A 17,291-nucleotide genomic window follows, 5' to 3' on the forward strand; every position below is an offset into this window, starting at 1 on the left:
ACCCCATTAGGTTGATTGAGCCCTACAGAACTCAAAAATATATGTATAAGGCAGTATCTGGGTACTCAGAAACCCACCCTGATCAGTGCTGGCCAGCAGACACTCTGTCTTTATCTCCGACCAGAGGACGACTGTTATGAACCGGCTGGACGATGACAGAGAGCTGCTATCACTGTCACTGCCAAGTGCAGTACTGCCAGGTGCCTCTAGATGCCCCCATCTCCATTTGTGCTGTCCCAACTGCAAAAAGTCCTCCCTGCTGCTGAGTACAACTGAATGCTAAGCTGACGAGAAGCATGCAGCTCAGAGGCTGGAGCACAAAGCATGGGGGAGAGGCCTGACACATGGGATTCCAGAGGTCACACTGAGGAGCTGGGATCCTACAGAGAAAGTAAGTTTTGGTTTTGTGTGTGACCTATCTAGTCTTTCTCTCTAGGGCAGGCCTGGCCAACCTGTGGCTCTCCAGCTGTTGTAAAACTACAAGTCCAATCATGCTTTGCCATAGTTTTGCTATTAGGGAATGCTAAAACTGTGGCAGGGCATGCTGGGATGTGTAGTTTCACAACATCTGGAGAGCCACAGGTTGTCCAGGCCTGCTCTAGGGGGTTTCTACAGATATCTCTATCAGGATTCTACATCTACCTATCTACATATTTATCTATCTATGGACTGGTTTTATATATATATATATATATATATATATATATATAATATACACTGTATGTATATATGTGTGTATATATGTGTATATATATATATATATATAAGCAAAGAAATGCTGCGCCACTTGTGAAACTACTACTCCAAAAATATATCCTCAGACAACCAATTATCTGGGCATCAGCTGTCCCCTAAGAAAGCAGCAATGGTGTGTTGCTGCAAGAATTTAAAAATAGGAATACCGAATAGGGGTTCTAGCGACCAACGGTGTGGTATTCACAAATTTTATCAGCACACTAAAGTGTATGTATGCTTGAATAAAAATATTTTATTTTACAATACTATAAAAGATGACAGGAATAATATAAAAAAATGTATGAATAAAAACTATAAAAATCAATGTACAATACAGTATATGTGATTCCTATTTAAAGTGCAAATTGCAAAGTGCAAAAATATCCAAGTAGAGAAAATATAAAGCTTAAGAATCTTAACTGATTCAACAGGAGGTCTCTAGGGAAAGGCCCAACGCGTTTCGTCTCTCAGACTTATTCATGGGGTAGTGACAAGCTGGGACAGGGCTCCTATAAATACCCCCCATAATTGTACAATTAATCATGACCTCACATCCTGTTTGGGCGGGTATCTCAGTATCAAATACTATATTCTAGATCAAAACACATTCATGATTGTAAAAGACGTTGAACTGATGTAATTAATTCTTTAAAAGTGGTTTTCAACCAAGTATTAGTAGTCATAAGTAAAGTTTTGACATAGTTTATATGTGGTGCGGTATTTCCGCCACGCTTCCGGTGTGCGGAAAGTTTCTGTGTGCATGCGCGCCGTTCTTGACCTTCCCATGGTCCTGTGCTGATGTGACTCATGTTCCGGCGGTGACGCAGCGTTAACGTGGCTACCATTCAGCTTCCTTATGTCCTGACTTCCTTTCTGAGGCTCCCGCTGTCACATGACTCCCGGACCCGGAAGTAGTGTGGCCCGCATCACATGGTCCAGAGTGTGTAGCTTTGTTTACTTGTTATGGAAATGGTACCGCAGCATGTCTTAATGAACGTAACTCTTTCAAACGTTGTCACAGTACATGGAGAAGGAAATAAATATAATATACAGGTTTAAGAACACATATAAAAAAAATAAAAAGGGGGAACGCGTAATTCAGTTGTGATTTTATTTATCGGATCATCACTATTCCATCTGATTCTACATATATTGTAATTTATTTGCTCAGAAAAAAAAAAATATATATATATATATATATATATATAAAAATGTTTATAAAAAAATATGTATATAGAAAAAGAAATTATACAAAAAATTAGAGATGAGCGGGTTCGGTTCGTTGAGATCCGAACGCCCCCGAACTTTACCTATTTTACACGGGTCCGAGGCAGCCTCGGATCTTCCCGCCTTGCTCGGTTAACCCGAACGCGCCCGAACGTCATCCCGCTGTCGGATTCTCGCGAGATTCGTATTCTATATAAAGAGCCGCGCATCGCCACCATTTTCACTCGTGCATTGGAGATTGAACGGAGAGGACGTGGCTGCGTTCTCTCCCTGAAAAGCTCCGTATCTGTGCTCAGTGTGCTGCAAATATCTGTGCTCAGTGTGCTGCAAATATCTACGTTCTCTGCCTGAAAACGCTCCATATCTGTGCTCAGTGTGCTGCAAATATCTGTGCTCAGTGTGCTGCATTGTGGGGACCATCAGTATATAATTATAGTAGTACAGTAGGCCATTGCTGTATCTTGCAGCTCTGTGTCAAGTATACTATCCATATCTGTGCTGCATTATTGTGAGCAGTATATAGTAGGACAGTGCAGCATTTTGGTGACCAGCAGTTTACATATAGTACAGTACAGTAGGCCATTGCTGTATCTTGCAGCTCTGTGTCAAGTATACTATCCATATCTGTGCTGCATTATTGTGAGCAGTATATAGTAGGACAGTGCAGCATTTTGGTGACCAGCAGTATACATATAGTACAGTACAGTAGGCCATTGCTGTATCTTGCAGCTCTGTGTCAAGTATACTATCCATATCTGTGCTGCATTATTGTGAGCAGTATATAGTAGGACAGTGCAGCATTTTGGTGACCAGCAGTATACATATAGTACAGTACAGTAGGCCATTGCTGTATCTTGCAGCGCTGTGTCAAGTATACTATCCATATCTGTGCTGCATTGTTGTGAGCAGTATATAGTAGGACAGTGCAGCATTTTGGTGACCAGCAGTATACATATAGTACAGTACAGTAGGCCATTGCTGTATCTTGCAGCTCTGTGTCAAGTATACTATACATATCTGTGCTGCATTGTTGTGAGCAGTATATAGTAGGACAGTGCAGCATTTTGGTGACCAGCAGTATACATATAGTACAGTACAGTAGGTCATTGCTGTATCTTGCAGCCCTGTGTCAAGTATACTATCCATATCTGTGCTGCATTGTTGTGAGCAGTATATAGTAGGACAGTGCAGCATTTTGGTGACCAGCAGTATACATATAGTACAGTACAGTAGGCCATTGCTGTATCTTGCAGCTCTGTGTCAAGTATACTATCCATATCTGTGCTGCATTATTGTGAGCAGTATATAATAGGACAGTGCAGCATTTTGGTGACCAGCAGTATACATATAGTACAGTACAGTAGGCCATTGCTGTATCTTGCAGCTCTGTGTCAAGTATACTATCCATATCTGTGCTGCACTGTTGTGAGCAGTAGATAGTAAGACAGTGCAGCATTTTGGTGACCAGCAGTATACATATAGTACAGTACAGTAGGCCATTGCTGTATCTTGCAGCTCTGTGTCAAGTATACTATTCATATCTGTGCTGCATTGTTGTTGTGAGCAGTATATAGTAAGACAGTGCAGCATTGTGGTGACCACCAGTATACATATACAGTAGTACAGTACAGTAGGCCATTGCTGTATCTTGCAGCTCTGTATCACTCCAAGTATCTATATCTGTGCTGCATTGCTGTGAGCAGTATATAGTAGGACAGTGCAGCATTTTGGTGACCAGCAGTAGTAGTACAGGTTCTGTACTTTGAACTTGTCATACGTGAAGTCAGTTCAGACACTGCCAGCCTGAGTCAGATCATTCCCCTCATCAGGCTTTTGCAGAAGCAGCTGGAGAGATTGAAGGAGGAGCTAAAACGGAGCGATTCCGCTAGGCATGTGGGACTTGTGGATGGAGCCCTTCATTCGCTTAACCAGGATTCACGGGTGGTCAATCTGTTGAAATCAGAGCACTACATTTTGGCCACCGTGCTCGATCCTAGGTTTAAAGCCTACGTTGTATCTCTCTTTCCGGCAGACACAAGTCTGCAGAGGTTCAAAGACCTGCTGGTGAGTTTAGCGGAACGTGACCCGTCAACAGCTCCTCCTTCACATTCTCCCGCAACTGGGGCTGCGAGGAAAAGGCTAAGAATTCCGAGCCCACCCGCTGGCGGTGATGCAGGGCAGTCTGGAGCAAGTGCTGACATCTAGTCCGGACTGAAGGACCTGCCAACGATTACTGACATGTCGTCTACTGTCACTGCATATGATTCTGTCACCATTGAAAGAATGGTGGAGGATTATATGAGTGACAGCATCCAAGTAGGCACGTCAGACAGTCCGTATGTATACTGGCAGGAAAAAGAGGCAATTTGGAGGGCCTTGCACAAACTGGCTTTATTTTACCTAAGTTGCCCCCCCTCCAGTGTGTACTCCGAAAGAGTGTTTAGTGCAGCCGGTCACCTTGTCAGCGATCGGCGTACAAGGTAACTTCCACAAAATGTGGAGAAGATGATGTTCATCAAAATGAATTATAATCAATTCCTCCGTGGAGACATTCACCAGCAATTGCCTCCAGAAAGTACATAGGGACCTGAGATGGTGGATTCCAGTGGGGACGAATTAATACTCTGTGAGGAGGGGGATGTACACAGTGAAAGGGGTGATGAATCGGACGATGAGGAGGATGTGGACATCTTGCCTCTGTAGAGCCAGTTTGTGCAAGGAGAGATTGATTGCTTCTTTTTTGGTGGGGGCCCAAACCAACCAGTCATTTCAGCCACAGTCGTGTGGCAGACCCTGTCGCTGAAATGATGGGTTTGTTAAAGTGTGCATGTCCTGTTTATACAACATAAAGGTGGGTGGGAGGGCCAAGGACAATTCCATCTTGCACCTCTTTCTTTTTTTATTTATCTTTGCATCATGTGATGTTTGGGGCTAATTTTTTTAAGTGCCATCCTGTCTGACACTGCAGTGCCACTCCTAGATGGGCAGGTGTTTGTGTCGCCCACTTGGGTCGCTTAGCTTAGTCATCCAGCGACCTCGGTGCAAATTTTAGGACTAAAAATAATATTGTGAGGTATGAGGTGTTCAAAATAGACTGGAAATGAGTGGAAATTATGGTTATTGAGGTTAATAATACTATGGGATCAAAATTACCCCCAAATTCTATGATTTAAGCTGTTATTGAGGGTTTTTAAATAAAAAAAAACACCCGAATCCAAAACACACCCGAATCCGACAAAAAAATTTCAGGGAGGTTTTGCCAAAATGCGTCCGAATACAAAACACAGCCGCGGAACCAAAACCAAAACACAAAACCCGAAAAATTTCCGGTGCACAATCTCTACAAAAAATGAAGGTTAAATTGCCTCATTACAGAGGTATTTGGTAAGGAAAGGCGAGTGATGTGCATATTATCTCATTACAGAGGTATTTGGTAAGGAAAGGCGAGTGATGTGCATATTATTCTATTTGGTGTCTATATTTAAAGTGATGGTGATTTGATTGTCCATTACACCTAAAAATAACAAGGTGCCATATAGTTACTTCAAGCAAATGATATACTTTTCAGAATAATCGTGTTCATTATTACCGTGATATGTTAGTGTATTCGTGAAATTTATTGTTTATATCCATATTTTCATAAGTGAGTGATGGGTGCAAAATGTTTACATTTGAATTTTTTATATTTTTATGCTATGCTTCATGAGTCGCCTCATTTTCAGTACAGTACCTAATCTTCACAATGGGTCGCCCCTTTTGGTACTAGTCTGGCCCAACACTGCTTAGCTTCCAAGATCGGTCGAGATTGGGCATTTCCAGTGTGGTTTGACTGTATTTACTTCGTACACAACAGATGACGCCAAGATATTCTTTAATAACATTTTTTTTATTATACGTGATAATTAAAACACAGCGAAAGTGGTGAGGAATGTAGAGAACTTTTCTGGAACGACACCTTTACAGAAAGGGAGCAATCACATAGCTCTCGTTGAGACCTAGAGGGTTCTATGGCTTTAAAAGTTAATACTACTGGGTTTGAGTTGTGTTTTTCAGTAAAATGTCTTGAGATAGTATGGGGTATATGCAATTGCGGTCGAATTCGCGGCAATTTTTGCCGTTTTTTAATTCGACTCAATTCGACAGGTGAATCCCGGAAGGTGGCTTCCGGAATTCACCATATTCAATGAAAAACTGATTCGCCAGAGTCGCGGGCGAAAATCGGCCGATTTGGCGGATTTTGCCGCGATTTTAAAAAACGGGAAAAAACGTGAAAAACCCGAAAAAAAAAATGGTGTGGGGTCCCCCCTCCAAAGCATAACCAGCCTCGGGCTCTTCGAGCTGGTCCTGGTTCTAAAAATGCAGGGGAAAAATTGGGCAGGGATCCCCCGTATTTTTAAAACCAGCACCGGGCTCTGCGCCTGGTGCTGGTGCCAAAAATACGGGGGACAAAAAGAGTAGGGGTCCCCCGTATTTTTAACACCAGCATCGGGCTCCACTAGCTGGACAGATAATGCCACAGCCGGGGGTCACTTTTATGCCGTGCCCTGCGGCCGTGGCATTAACTACCCAACTAGTCACCCCTGGCCGGGGTACCCTGGGGGAGTGGGGACCCCTACAATCAAGGGGTCCCCCCCCCCAGCCACCCAAGGGCCAGGGGTGAAGCCCGAGGCTGTCCCCCCCCATCCAATGGGCTGCGGATGGGGGGGCTGATAGCCTTTTGTGATAATAAAAAGATATTGTTTTTTCCATTAGTACTACAAGTCCCAGCAAGCCTCCCCCGCAAGCTGGTACTTGGAGAACCACAAGTACCAGCATGCGGGAGAAAAACGGGCCCGCTGGTACCTGTAGTACTACTGGAAAAAAAATACCCAAATAAAAACAGGACACACACACCGTGAAAGTAAAACTTTATTTCATACGCCGACACACACATACTTACCTATGTTGACACGCCGACTGCCACGGTCTCCGACGATCCGAGGTACCTGTGAAAAAATTATACTCACCTTCCAGCGTCCAGAGGTACATCCAGGTCCAGAGATAATCCACGTACTTGGCAAAACAAAAAAACGAACAACGATCCATACCGGACTAGAAAGGGGTCCAATGCTTTCACATCAGACCCCTTTCTCCCGAATGCCGGGACATCACGTGACTCCTGTCACTGAAGTCCCTTCAGCCAATCAGGAAGCGCTACTTCCGTGGCGCTCATCTGATTGGCTGTGCGCTGTCTGTGATGTGACAGCGCATCGCAAAGCCGCTCCATTACTTTCAATGGTGGGAACTTAGCGGCTAGCGGGGGGGTCACCCGCCGGTCAGCCGCTGACCGGCGGGTGACCTCACCGCTAGCCGCTAAGTTCCCACCATTGAATATAATGGACTGGGCTGTGCGATGCGCTGTCTGCTCAGACGCACAGAGCCAATCAGATGAGCGCAACGAAGTTGCGCTTCCTGATTGGCTATAGAGACCTTTCTGTGACAGCTGTCACTGACAGGTCTCTCTGCATTCGGGGATAGGGGTCCCATGTGTCAGCATGGGACCCCTTTCAGTCCGGCATGGAGCGGGTGTTCGGTTTGTTTTTTTCTCCAAGTACGTGGATTTATCTCTGGAGCCTGGTTGAGGTGAGTATATTGATCTTTTATTTTCAGGTACCCCTGGATTCTACATGGAGAAGAGGACCGATGTCGGCGTGTGAACATAGGTAAGTATGTGTGTGTCGACGTATGAAATAAAGTTTTACTTTCACGGTGTGTGTGTCCTGTTTTTATTTGGGTATTTTTTTTCCAGTAGTACTACAGGTACCAGCGGGCCCGTTTTTCTCCCGCATGCTGGTACTTGTGGTTCTCCAAGTACCAGCTTGCGGGGGAGGCTTGCTGGGACTTGTAGTACTGCTGGAAAAAACAATATTCTTTTCATGATCACAAAAGGCTATCAGCCCCCCCATCCGCAGCCCATTGGATGGGGGGGACAGCCTCGGGCTTCACCCCTGGCCCTTGGGTGGCTGGGGGGGGGGGGACCCCTTGATTGAAGGGGTCCCCACTCCCCCAGGGTACCCCGGCCAGGGGTGACTAGTTGGATATTTAATGCCACGGCCGCAGGGCACGGCATAAAAGTGACCCCCGGCTGTGGCATTATCTGTCCAGCTAGTGGAGCCCGATGCTGGTGTTAAAAATACGGGGGACCCCTACGCTTTTTGTCCCCCGTATTTTTGGCACCAGCACCAGGCGCAGAGCCCGGTGCTGGTTTTAAAAATACGGGGGATCCCCTGTCAATTTTTTCCCCGCATTTTTAGAACCAGGACCAGCTCGAAGAGCCCGAGGCTGGTTATGCTTTGGAGGGGGGACCCCACGCCATTTTTTTTTAGGATTTTACCGTTCCAGCAATAAAAAAAAAAATAATAATAATATTTTAAAAAATATATAAATAATATTTGTGCCTCCAAAAAAAAAAAAAAAAAGTACCTAATCCCTTCTAATATAAATAGATCTGCTATTCCCAAAAAAAAAAACACAAAAAAAAACATGTTTAAATTTTTTTTATTTGTTTTCACCCTCCAAAGTGTGGCGGATTGAAAATGACGAATTTGCTGTCTAAAAGCACTGCTGTCGAATTTCCAAACTTGAATTGAATATGCTTTGGTCGAATTGCAGCACTTATATCATTGCAGAAAAGTCGAATTTGCAAAAATTCGAATTTCAAAAAGTCGAATTTTGAAAGTCCGTTTTTTGGTCGGAAAGCACTGAATTGCATAGGCAAATTTTTTTTTTGGTCGAAAATGACCCGAAATTCGACAATTTCGGGAATTCGACCGCAATTGCATATACCCCTATGACTGTCTATTTTGTTCTTTATATTGTGGACATGTTCTTGTATCCTGAGTTTCAGTTGTCTCTTAGTCTTGCCCACATACTTTTTCCACAGGTACATTCCAGCAGGTAAATCACAGATGAGTTGTTGCAGTTAATGAAGTCTTTGATTTTAAATTTCTTCAGATTTCCAACATCGCTAAAGCTTCTCCGGTTGGGATGGAGAAATTTGCAAATGTTACAACGGCCACATTTATAAGATCCCACGCATTTTGGCATCACTTGGGTATCTTCCGTTTTGTTTTTCCGCATACTTGGTGCCAGCAAGTCCTTAAGGTTTTTTTATTTCTTATAAATTATTTCTGGACGAGATAGGAGTATCTTTTTCAAGACTGGATCCATTAGGAGAATACCCCAGTGGGCCCTGAGTGATTTTTTTTATGAGATCCTCATGACGATTGTATGTGGTGATGAATGCTGTTGAATCTTTCTTTTTGTCTCTGACCTTATAGTCAAGTAGATCCTCCCTGTTCAGAGACTTTGTCCTTGTGATGGCTTTTTGTAAAATATCAGATGGATACTCCTTTTCTTCAAATCTACCCTTATAGACCTCTAGTTGCTCTTCACATTCTTTCAAGTCACTACAGTTTCTTCTTAGTCTATGGAACTGTGGTATGGTATATTACTTTTCCACTTTGAGATGATTGCTTCATTTTAAAACCAATCATGTCAGAAAGTGGAAAAGTAATATACTGTACCATATTAGAGCTAAAGGTCCTAAAGATAAAATAGCCTGGAATACATTTTTATAATCAATATATATATCTGGACTTTATATTAGCTCATTTGGATCGCATTAACATGTACTATATTATTTTTTATGTGTTCTTGTGCCTGTAATATTCATGTTTTAATCTGTGCACCCTCTATTTTAGATCACCCTTGCAGCGCGCTGTGGACGAGCGACATCTCATCCAGCTGATGTCGGTTGCTAAGTTACCAGACAGCCGCTCGGGCTCAGACGAGTCCGTGTCATGTAACCATAACAACCATCCCACAATGCCAGTGGGCTCTAAGGGAAATAACGTGACGGACAAGATGCGCAGCGTCCGGAAGGCGGGCTGCACGGGAGGATCTTTCACTCTTCACTGTTATTTAAGGTAAGAAGTTTTCACTGTGTACTCTTTAAGCACCTTGAAAAAAAGACTGTTTCGGTCTTGAAACGTTGGTGGGCATTAAATACATCAGCTTCTAAGAAAAGTCCGTGGAGTGCCATCTTTTCCTATGTAGACAGAAACTTTGGTGTATCTCTCTCTCTCTCTCTCTCTCTCTCTCTCTCTCTATATATATATATATATATATATAGAGAGAGAGAGAGAGAGAGATATAGAGAGAGATATATAGAGAGATATCTATCTATAAATAATGAACAGATCTGAGGGCGCTACTGATTGCAGATGTTCCTAGTCTTGACCATCCACAATATGATGAATACCTTAAAACACACACATATTATATATATATATATATATATATATATATATATATATAGAAAACTTTAACCTTTAGTCATAAAAAAGCATCTGTACAATTTCGCAGATTTACACTTTCAGGCTTCTTAAATTGACAACCCGTTTAAGTGTGTTTCCTTGTTGTTGTAAATTCAGCATACAACATAACGGTGAAACAGATGAAGAACCCAGTACATTTCGTCTCAAAGGACTTCTTCAGGGGTACTAGATCTGGATGGTAAATTTAAACAACTGAATAATTGAAATAAAGGCATGTTCATTATAATGAGCATAATAGAGCATAGCCATACATACCAGTTGCCCAAATATAATGTGATAAAGGTAGCTTGAAAAAGTGTAAATATCACTGATAGTGTTGATTTAGATGTAACTAGATTATCAGCAAATGGAGTAATATATTATGTGGGCACCAAGGCAATTTTGATGAGAATAGGTGGTAATGAGGAGTACCAGATACATACCAGCATGTGTCTGAGGGATTAAAACTCAGAACAAAGTCTTTATAGGATCAAAAGGTCTTAGGCATCTGGACCAACAGTCTGTATCAGACCGGAGTGGGAATAAGTGAATTACTTGAAATTAGAGGAAATTCCTCTTAATTTAAACCTAACACTCGATTACATGGAGGGTAATTAATACATACCAGTAGTCTGTAAAGTAATACACAGCACTGAACTTTTAGAAGATGGCACACAATCTTCAGCATAAAATTTAGTAGAAGTGATGCACCTAAAAAAGTCATTGGGGAAATTAACAAATACTCATGCTAAAAGGTGGAAAGACTACTTTGATCAGGTATGGATATCAAGCCTTAACAGTAAATATATACTGCAGTGACCTAGTAAATCCATATCACAGTGGGCATAATTGATTCCACAAGTGGTATCTGAGAGGTATATGACCAACTACAGGTCAATGGGATAATAACAGCCTTTCTGGTGGAGCGCACTTCCAGAAATTGTACTTTTCTTTTTTGCCCTTTGTATAATTCCTCTGGCACTTTATCTAAACAATCGTGATTCACGGATTTTTGCAATTTTTTGTTACCTCATAAGGCATTTCATGTCTGTTACTTCCTAAAGCACGGACTAAGGGGGACATTTACTAAGCAGTGATAAGAGCAGAGAAGTGAGCCAGTGGAGAAGTTGCCCATGGCAACCAATCAGCACTGAAGTAACATCTATCATTTGTATACTATAAAATGATACAGAGCTGCTGATGGGTTAATGGGGCAACTTCTCCACTGGCTCACTTCTCCGCTCTTATCACTGCTTAGTAAATGTCCCCCTTAATCTCTGAATTGGTTTTAAACCTTAGATGATGTCTATATTTGTTACCTTTTGAAGTTCATGTTGTGGAATTTATATTAAGCCTGTGTTATATGCTATTGGTCTATACATGACATTAAGGGGGTCATTCCGAGTTGATCGCTCGCTAGCTACTTTTAGCAGCCGTGCAAACGCATAGTCGCCGCCCACATGGGGAGTGTATTTTCGCTTTGCAAGTGTACGGAACGCGTGTGCAGCCCAGCGGGACGGAAATGTTTTTTGCAGTTTCTGAGTAGCTCTGGACTTACTCAGCCCTTGTGATAACTTCAGTCTTTTTGGTTCCGGAATTGACGTCAGACACCCGCCCTGCAAACACTAGGACACGCCTGCATTTTTCCAAACTCTCCCTGAATACGGTCAGTTGACACCCATAAACGCCCTCTTCCTGTCAATCTCCTTGCAATCGGCTGTGTGAATGGATTCTTTGTTAAATCCATCGCCCAGCAACGATTCGCTTTGTACCCGTACGACGCGCCTGCACATTGTGGTGCATGCGCAGTAGTAACCTGTTCGTTGCACTGCGAAAAATGGCAGCGAGCGATCAACTCGGAATGACCCCCTATTATCCCATTGAAACGCGTTGGGTTCTTCATCTGTTTCACCGTTATGTTGTACGCTGAATTCACTACAACAAGGAAACACATCTAAACTGGTTGTCAATTTAAGAAACATGAAAGTGTGAATCTGTGAAAGTGTACAGATGCTCTCTTTTACTGTGAAAATGTTTTAATAACATTGTGAATACATTTTTTAATGACTAAAAGTTAAAGTTTATATATATATATATATATATATATATATATATAAAAATATATAAATATTTGTTTTTTAATGTATTCATAATATTGTGGATGGTCAAGACTAGGAACATCTGTAATCATTAACACCCTCAGATCTGTCCATTATGTGTTATCGCTGAACTTTTGCTAACAGAAGGTTCATCTGGAGGTGCTGCTTTTATTACTCCTAAGCACAATTGGGAACCCCTCTTCTATAATATATATATATATATATATATATATATATATATATATTATAGAGAGAGAGAGAGAGCGAGCATAGGTCTGCAAACTCGGTCCTCAGGACCCCACACAGTGCATGTTTTGCAGGTAACCCAGCAGGTGCACAGGTGTATTAATTACTCACAGACACATTTTAAAAGGTGCACAGGTGGTGCTAATTATTTCACTTGTGATTCTGTGAGGAGACCTGCAAAACATGCACTGTGTGGGGTCCTGAGGATCAAGTTTGCAGACCTATGCTATAGAGCACAGGTTCTCAAACTCGGTCCTCAGGACCCCACACAGTGCATGTTTTCCAGGTCTCCTCACAGAATCGCAAGTGAAATAATTTGCTCCACCTGTGGATCTTTTAAAATGTGTCAGTGAATAATGAATACACCTGTGCACTTGCTGGGTTACCTGCAAAACATGCACTGTGTGGGGTCCTGAGGACCGAGTTTGAGAACCACTGCTATAGAGCATGTGGTCCGCGGCACCTGGTAAATGAAGAGACTTCAACCAAACAGCATTACTGCAACATTTCAAATTTTAATTACTTCGTCATCCGGCATTAAATAACATCAAACAATTAGCTCACCTTATACCCCATTCCCCTCATGTGACGGCAGTGGCGGCGTCTAGATATGACATCATCACTATCCGTCCATTGCCATATCAACCGATCTAAGCAACAAATAAACATACAGTACATTTAAAAATAGATGGCTGAGGTAATAAGAATAAAGTTACAATGCAATGCAGGCATTTTACATCTCGCATCTGTTACAGTTAATGAAATTGTTACAAAACATGATTAGTTTATTAAATGCAGGCATAGATACCACTCTGTTCATTTAACCCTCTAGGGGATAAAGTTTGTTAATAATGGATCACCTCTACATAATTTAAACGGAACGTGATCAATAATCATGTAGCGCAATGTTGATACATTATGTCCAGCCTGCATGAAGTGACGAGCTACTGGTTGGTCACTATGTTTGAATGCAGTGGCGGTCCGGATAGCATAGCTATGTGTCACCATTCCCTCCCTGAGCGTATGCTCAGTTTTGCGGACATAACTGTATCCACATGGGCAGGTAATTAAATATATGATAAAGCGAGTAGTACATGTCACTCAATGTTTGATGAATATCTATTTACCACTATGGGGATGATAAAAACTATTACGTACCACTAGTGACCGACAAGTGGTACAATCTAAACAATGGTAGCAACCACTTTTTTCGTAAAAAAAACCTTTCATCCTGTACAGTGTCGCACTGGGGCATGAGGGGCCCACCGGGTAATGAAGTGGTAGGGGTCCATGTTTAGGTGTGTGGCTGATCTCCAGAGGGGGTGTGTCCAACTACATCTTGGTTTACCTAACAAGTAGAGAGTGCATCGGCTGGGAACCTTGATAAATATATACATTAAATATTACTATTGCATGCATGATACTGTACCAGAAAGGCACTGTAGAAAATACACCACAGTCCTGTGCAGTATAAGGTAGCATATTTATAATGTATAATTCAAGTGCACAGTCTGGAACCTGATCCTTAGATGAGGAGTAGGGCAGTAGGGCCCACCGGTGGTTTCCCGTGTAACCCTGTGGGCCAGTCCAACCCTCATCCTGTACCCCCGCTCTTAAGTTAGAAATACCTGTCTTCATAATAATTTTATATATATATATATATATATATATATATCCTTTGGACCGACACTCCCCCATAAGGGACAAGTAATACTGACAACTTTTCAAAAGAAGTAGACCACCATCAATATGGATATATATATATATATATATAAGTGTATACAGATATGTACAAATATATATATATATATATAATGTATATATTACACTGTATATAGATGTGTCCTGCTATGTTGTTGCCACATCGCGTCATTTATAACGTGGGACGCATGTTCCCGCTATCCATTAACTGCGACTGTGCATGGCATACCGTGATGCATCGCAGTGCTGCTATTAAATGCTGCTATATGCAGCAACAACATAGCAACACGCACATAACCCCCCACCCCACCCCCCCTTATAAATTTAGCATTTGCCCCTGTAAGGCAAGGGCCATCACTGTATAAACTGTATATAAATATATAAAGACTGTTGAGACATTGAAGTTCATGGATTTACAAAGGTACCCCTCACAGAGGGGTGGAGAGATACAGCGCAGGGTGTGTGATCTGTCCCTGAGGAGGGGGCGGAGTGATATAGCCTCAGTGCAAGGAGTCCTGTGAGCGAGGTGACAGAAGAGTCAAGTGAGAAGAGGAGGTGCGCAGGCTGACAGCTTGCCTCAGGTGGGCATTGTGGGCTGTGCTCAGACAGATGCTGCCACTGCTTATCAGCCTAGATGAAAGAGTCGGGGGCTCAGTGGAGCCGGAGACCGGCACTTCCTGCTATGTCTGTCGGAAAGCTGCAGCAGCATCAGAGCAGAGGAGCTGCCTCCAAATCTTCCCCCTTCATTGTGAGTGACCGCAGAGGAGAGAACACAGTCCATGTAACTGAAGGTGCTGAACAGCACAGATCCCATAAGGGGGGTACACACGGGGAAGATGTGTGCTGAGCGATCTAGCACAGACCGCTCAGCACCCCTCTCTCCCCCCCAGCTCAGCACACAGCGCAATGTGTGCTGAGCGAGGGGAGGGGGGGGGGGGGGGCGGAACGCTCATTTCACCCAGCAGTGAAATGAGCGATCTACTAGACTTGACATGCATGCCAAATCTAGAGTTGGCGATAGCGACATGCGGGGCCGCGTATCGCTATCGCCAGTACCCCTACACGCAGAGCTATGTATTCTTAATTTCTAAGCAATCTGGTCAGATTGCTTAGAAATTAAGTGAACATCTCTCTACGTGTGTACCCCCCTTTAGCGTGATCAGGTCTGTCAGCAAACCATTCTGCAGCACATCATCCCACCATTAAAGACAGGCACATGTTAAAGGAGCAAAAGAGCAGCAATTTTATTTGTTTCTTTGCATCTGTAGACCTGCTAAAACACAAGGCTTAGCTAGAAGTTGACATTTTCCCATAAAATGTAAGCTTCCACAAGAGATGCAGTAACTAAAATAGGCAGGAAAGCCACTTTTGGAGTTGTTGTACTGCCTAAGACAAAAGTTGTACCATATAGAAGCTCCAAACCAGGGGTGTATCTAGGGGTATGGATGCCCCTGGCAAAGTAAGGGACTGGCGCCCCCATATTTGAAATAGGGAAGGTGCATGTGCAAAAAGGAGACATGATCTTGTGGGAAAGGGGCAGGACCATAAAATAGTTCCCCCAATTCAAATTACGCTACACAGAAGTAACCATTATACACATCATGCCCACACAGTAGCAGTTCCCTTTACACATTATGCCCACACAGTAATTCTTATAACCCAGAGGAGACATCAGCAGTGCCTGGCCTGGCTGAGGAGGCAATGCCACTAAAGGCCAGGTAGTATAATCAAATAGTAGTGCAAAGAAGTGCAGTGCAGCGCACTACCCAGTGGTGCAAGTAGAATCAAATCCTTAGTGGTGCTGTGTGCGCGCGCCGAAGGTGCACACATGCCAAAAATGGGTGTGGCCACATGGGGCGTGGACAATACAAATGGGGGCATGACACACATATGACCCCAATAGTGCAGTGCCAGATACACATATGCCCCCACAGTGCAAGATACACTTATGTCCCCACAGTGCCAGATACACATATGCCCCCAACAGTGCCAGATACACATATGCCCCCACAGTGCAAGATACACATATGCCCCCACAGTGCCAGATATACATATGCCCCCACGTTGCCAGATATGCCCCCACGTTGCCAGATATGCCCACACATTGCCAGATACACATGCCCCCACAGTGCTAGATATGCCCTCACAGTGCTAGATATGCCCCCATGGTGCTAGATATGCCCCCACGGTGCCAGATACACATATGCCCCCACAGTGCCAGATAAGCCCCCACAGTCATATAGTCATAGTCTCCAGCACATAGCCATAGTCCCCACCCAGTAAAGAGCCATAGCCCCCACCTCCCAAAGCAATAGCCGTAGTCCCACAGCACATAGCCATAGTCTCTACCTCTCCCAACACAGTCATACACTAATCCCCACCCCCCTCCCATCACACAACAATAGTTCCCTGCCAGAATAGATAGCCATAGTCCCCCTCCCTGCACATAGCCCCTCACCTCCCCAAGCACATAGTCATAGTCCCCATCCCCCTCCCAGCACGTAGCTGTAGTCCGTACTTAGCACATAGTAGTAGTAGTCTCCCCCACTCCCAGCACATACATAGCCTCTCCACACAGCACATAACCCTAGTCCCCACCCCACAACATCCCAGCAGATAGCCGTAGTGTCTGGCAATACCTGATGTGCCGAGCTGCATGAGATGGAGGGCAGAGGATCGCTCAGCAGACAGGAGCTGGCGCCGGTGTCCGGTACCACACCAAACTACGTGAAGAAACTGAAAATAAACTACAGCTCCCAGCAGCCCTTACCGCCGGGAGCTCCTGACAGCAAGGGTTGCTTGGAGTTGTAGTTTATTTTCAGTTTCTTCCCTGTAGTGCATTGCGGTGCCGGTCACCGGCGGCAGCTCCTGCCTGCTGAGCGATCCTCCACCCTCCATCCAATGCAATGCACAGGTAGATCGGCAC

At 43.6% G+C, this 17,291-nt stretch overlaps 1 pseudogene; it reads right to left on the reverse strand.

Annotated features, from left to right (window-relative positions):
* Positions 1 to 5,680: 5,680 nt before the first annotated feature.
* On the reverse strand, positions 5,681 to 5,799 carry LOC134968262 (5S ribosomal RNA; annotated as a pseudogene).
* Positions 5,800 to 17,291: the final 11,492 nt, after the last annotated feature.

The sequence above is a fragment of the Pseudophryne corroboree genome, chromosome 10, assembly GCF_028390025.1.
Source record: "Pseudophryne corroboree isolate aPseCor3 chromosome 10, aPseCor3.hap2, whole genome shotgun sequence".
Classification (NCBI taxonomy): Eukaryota; Metazoa; Chordata; class Amphibia; order Anura; family Myobatrachidae; genus Pseudophryne; species Pseudophryne corroboree.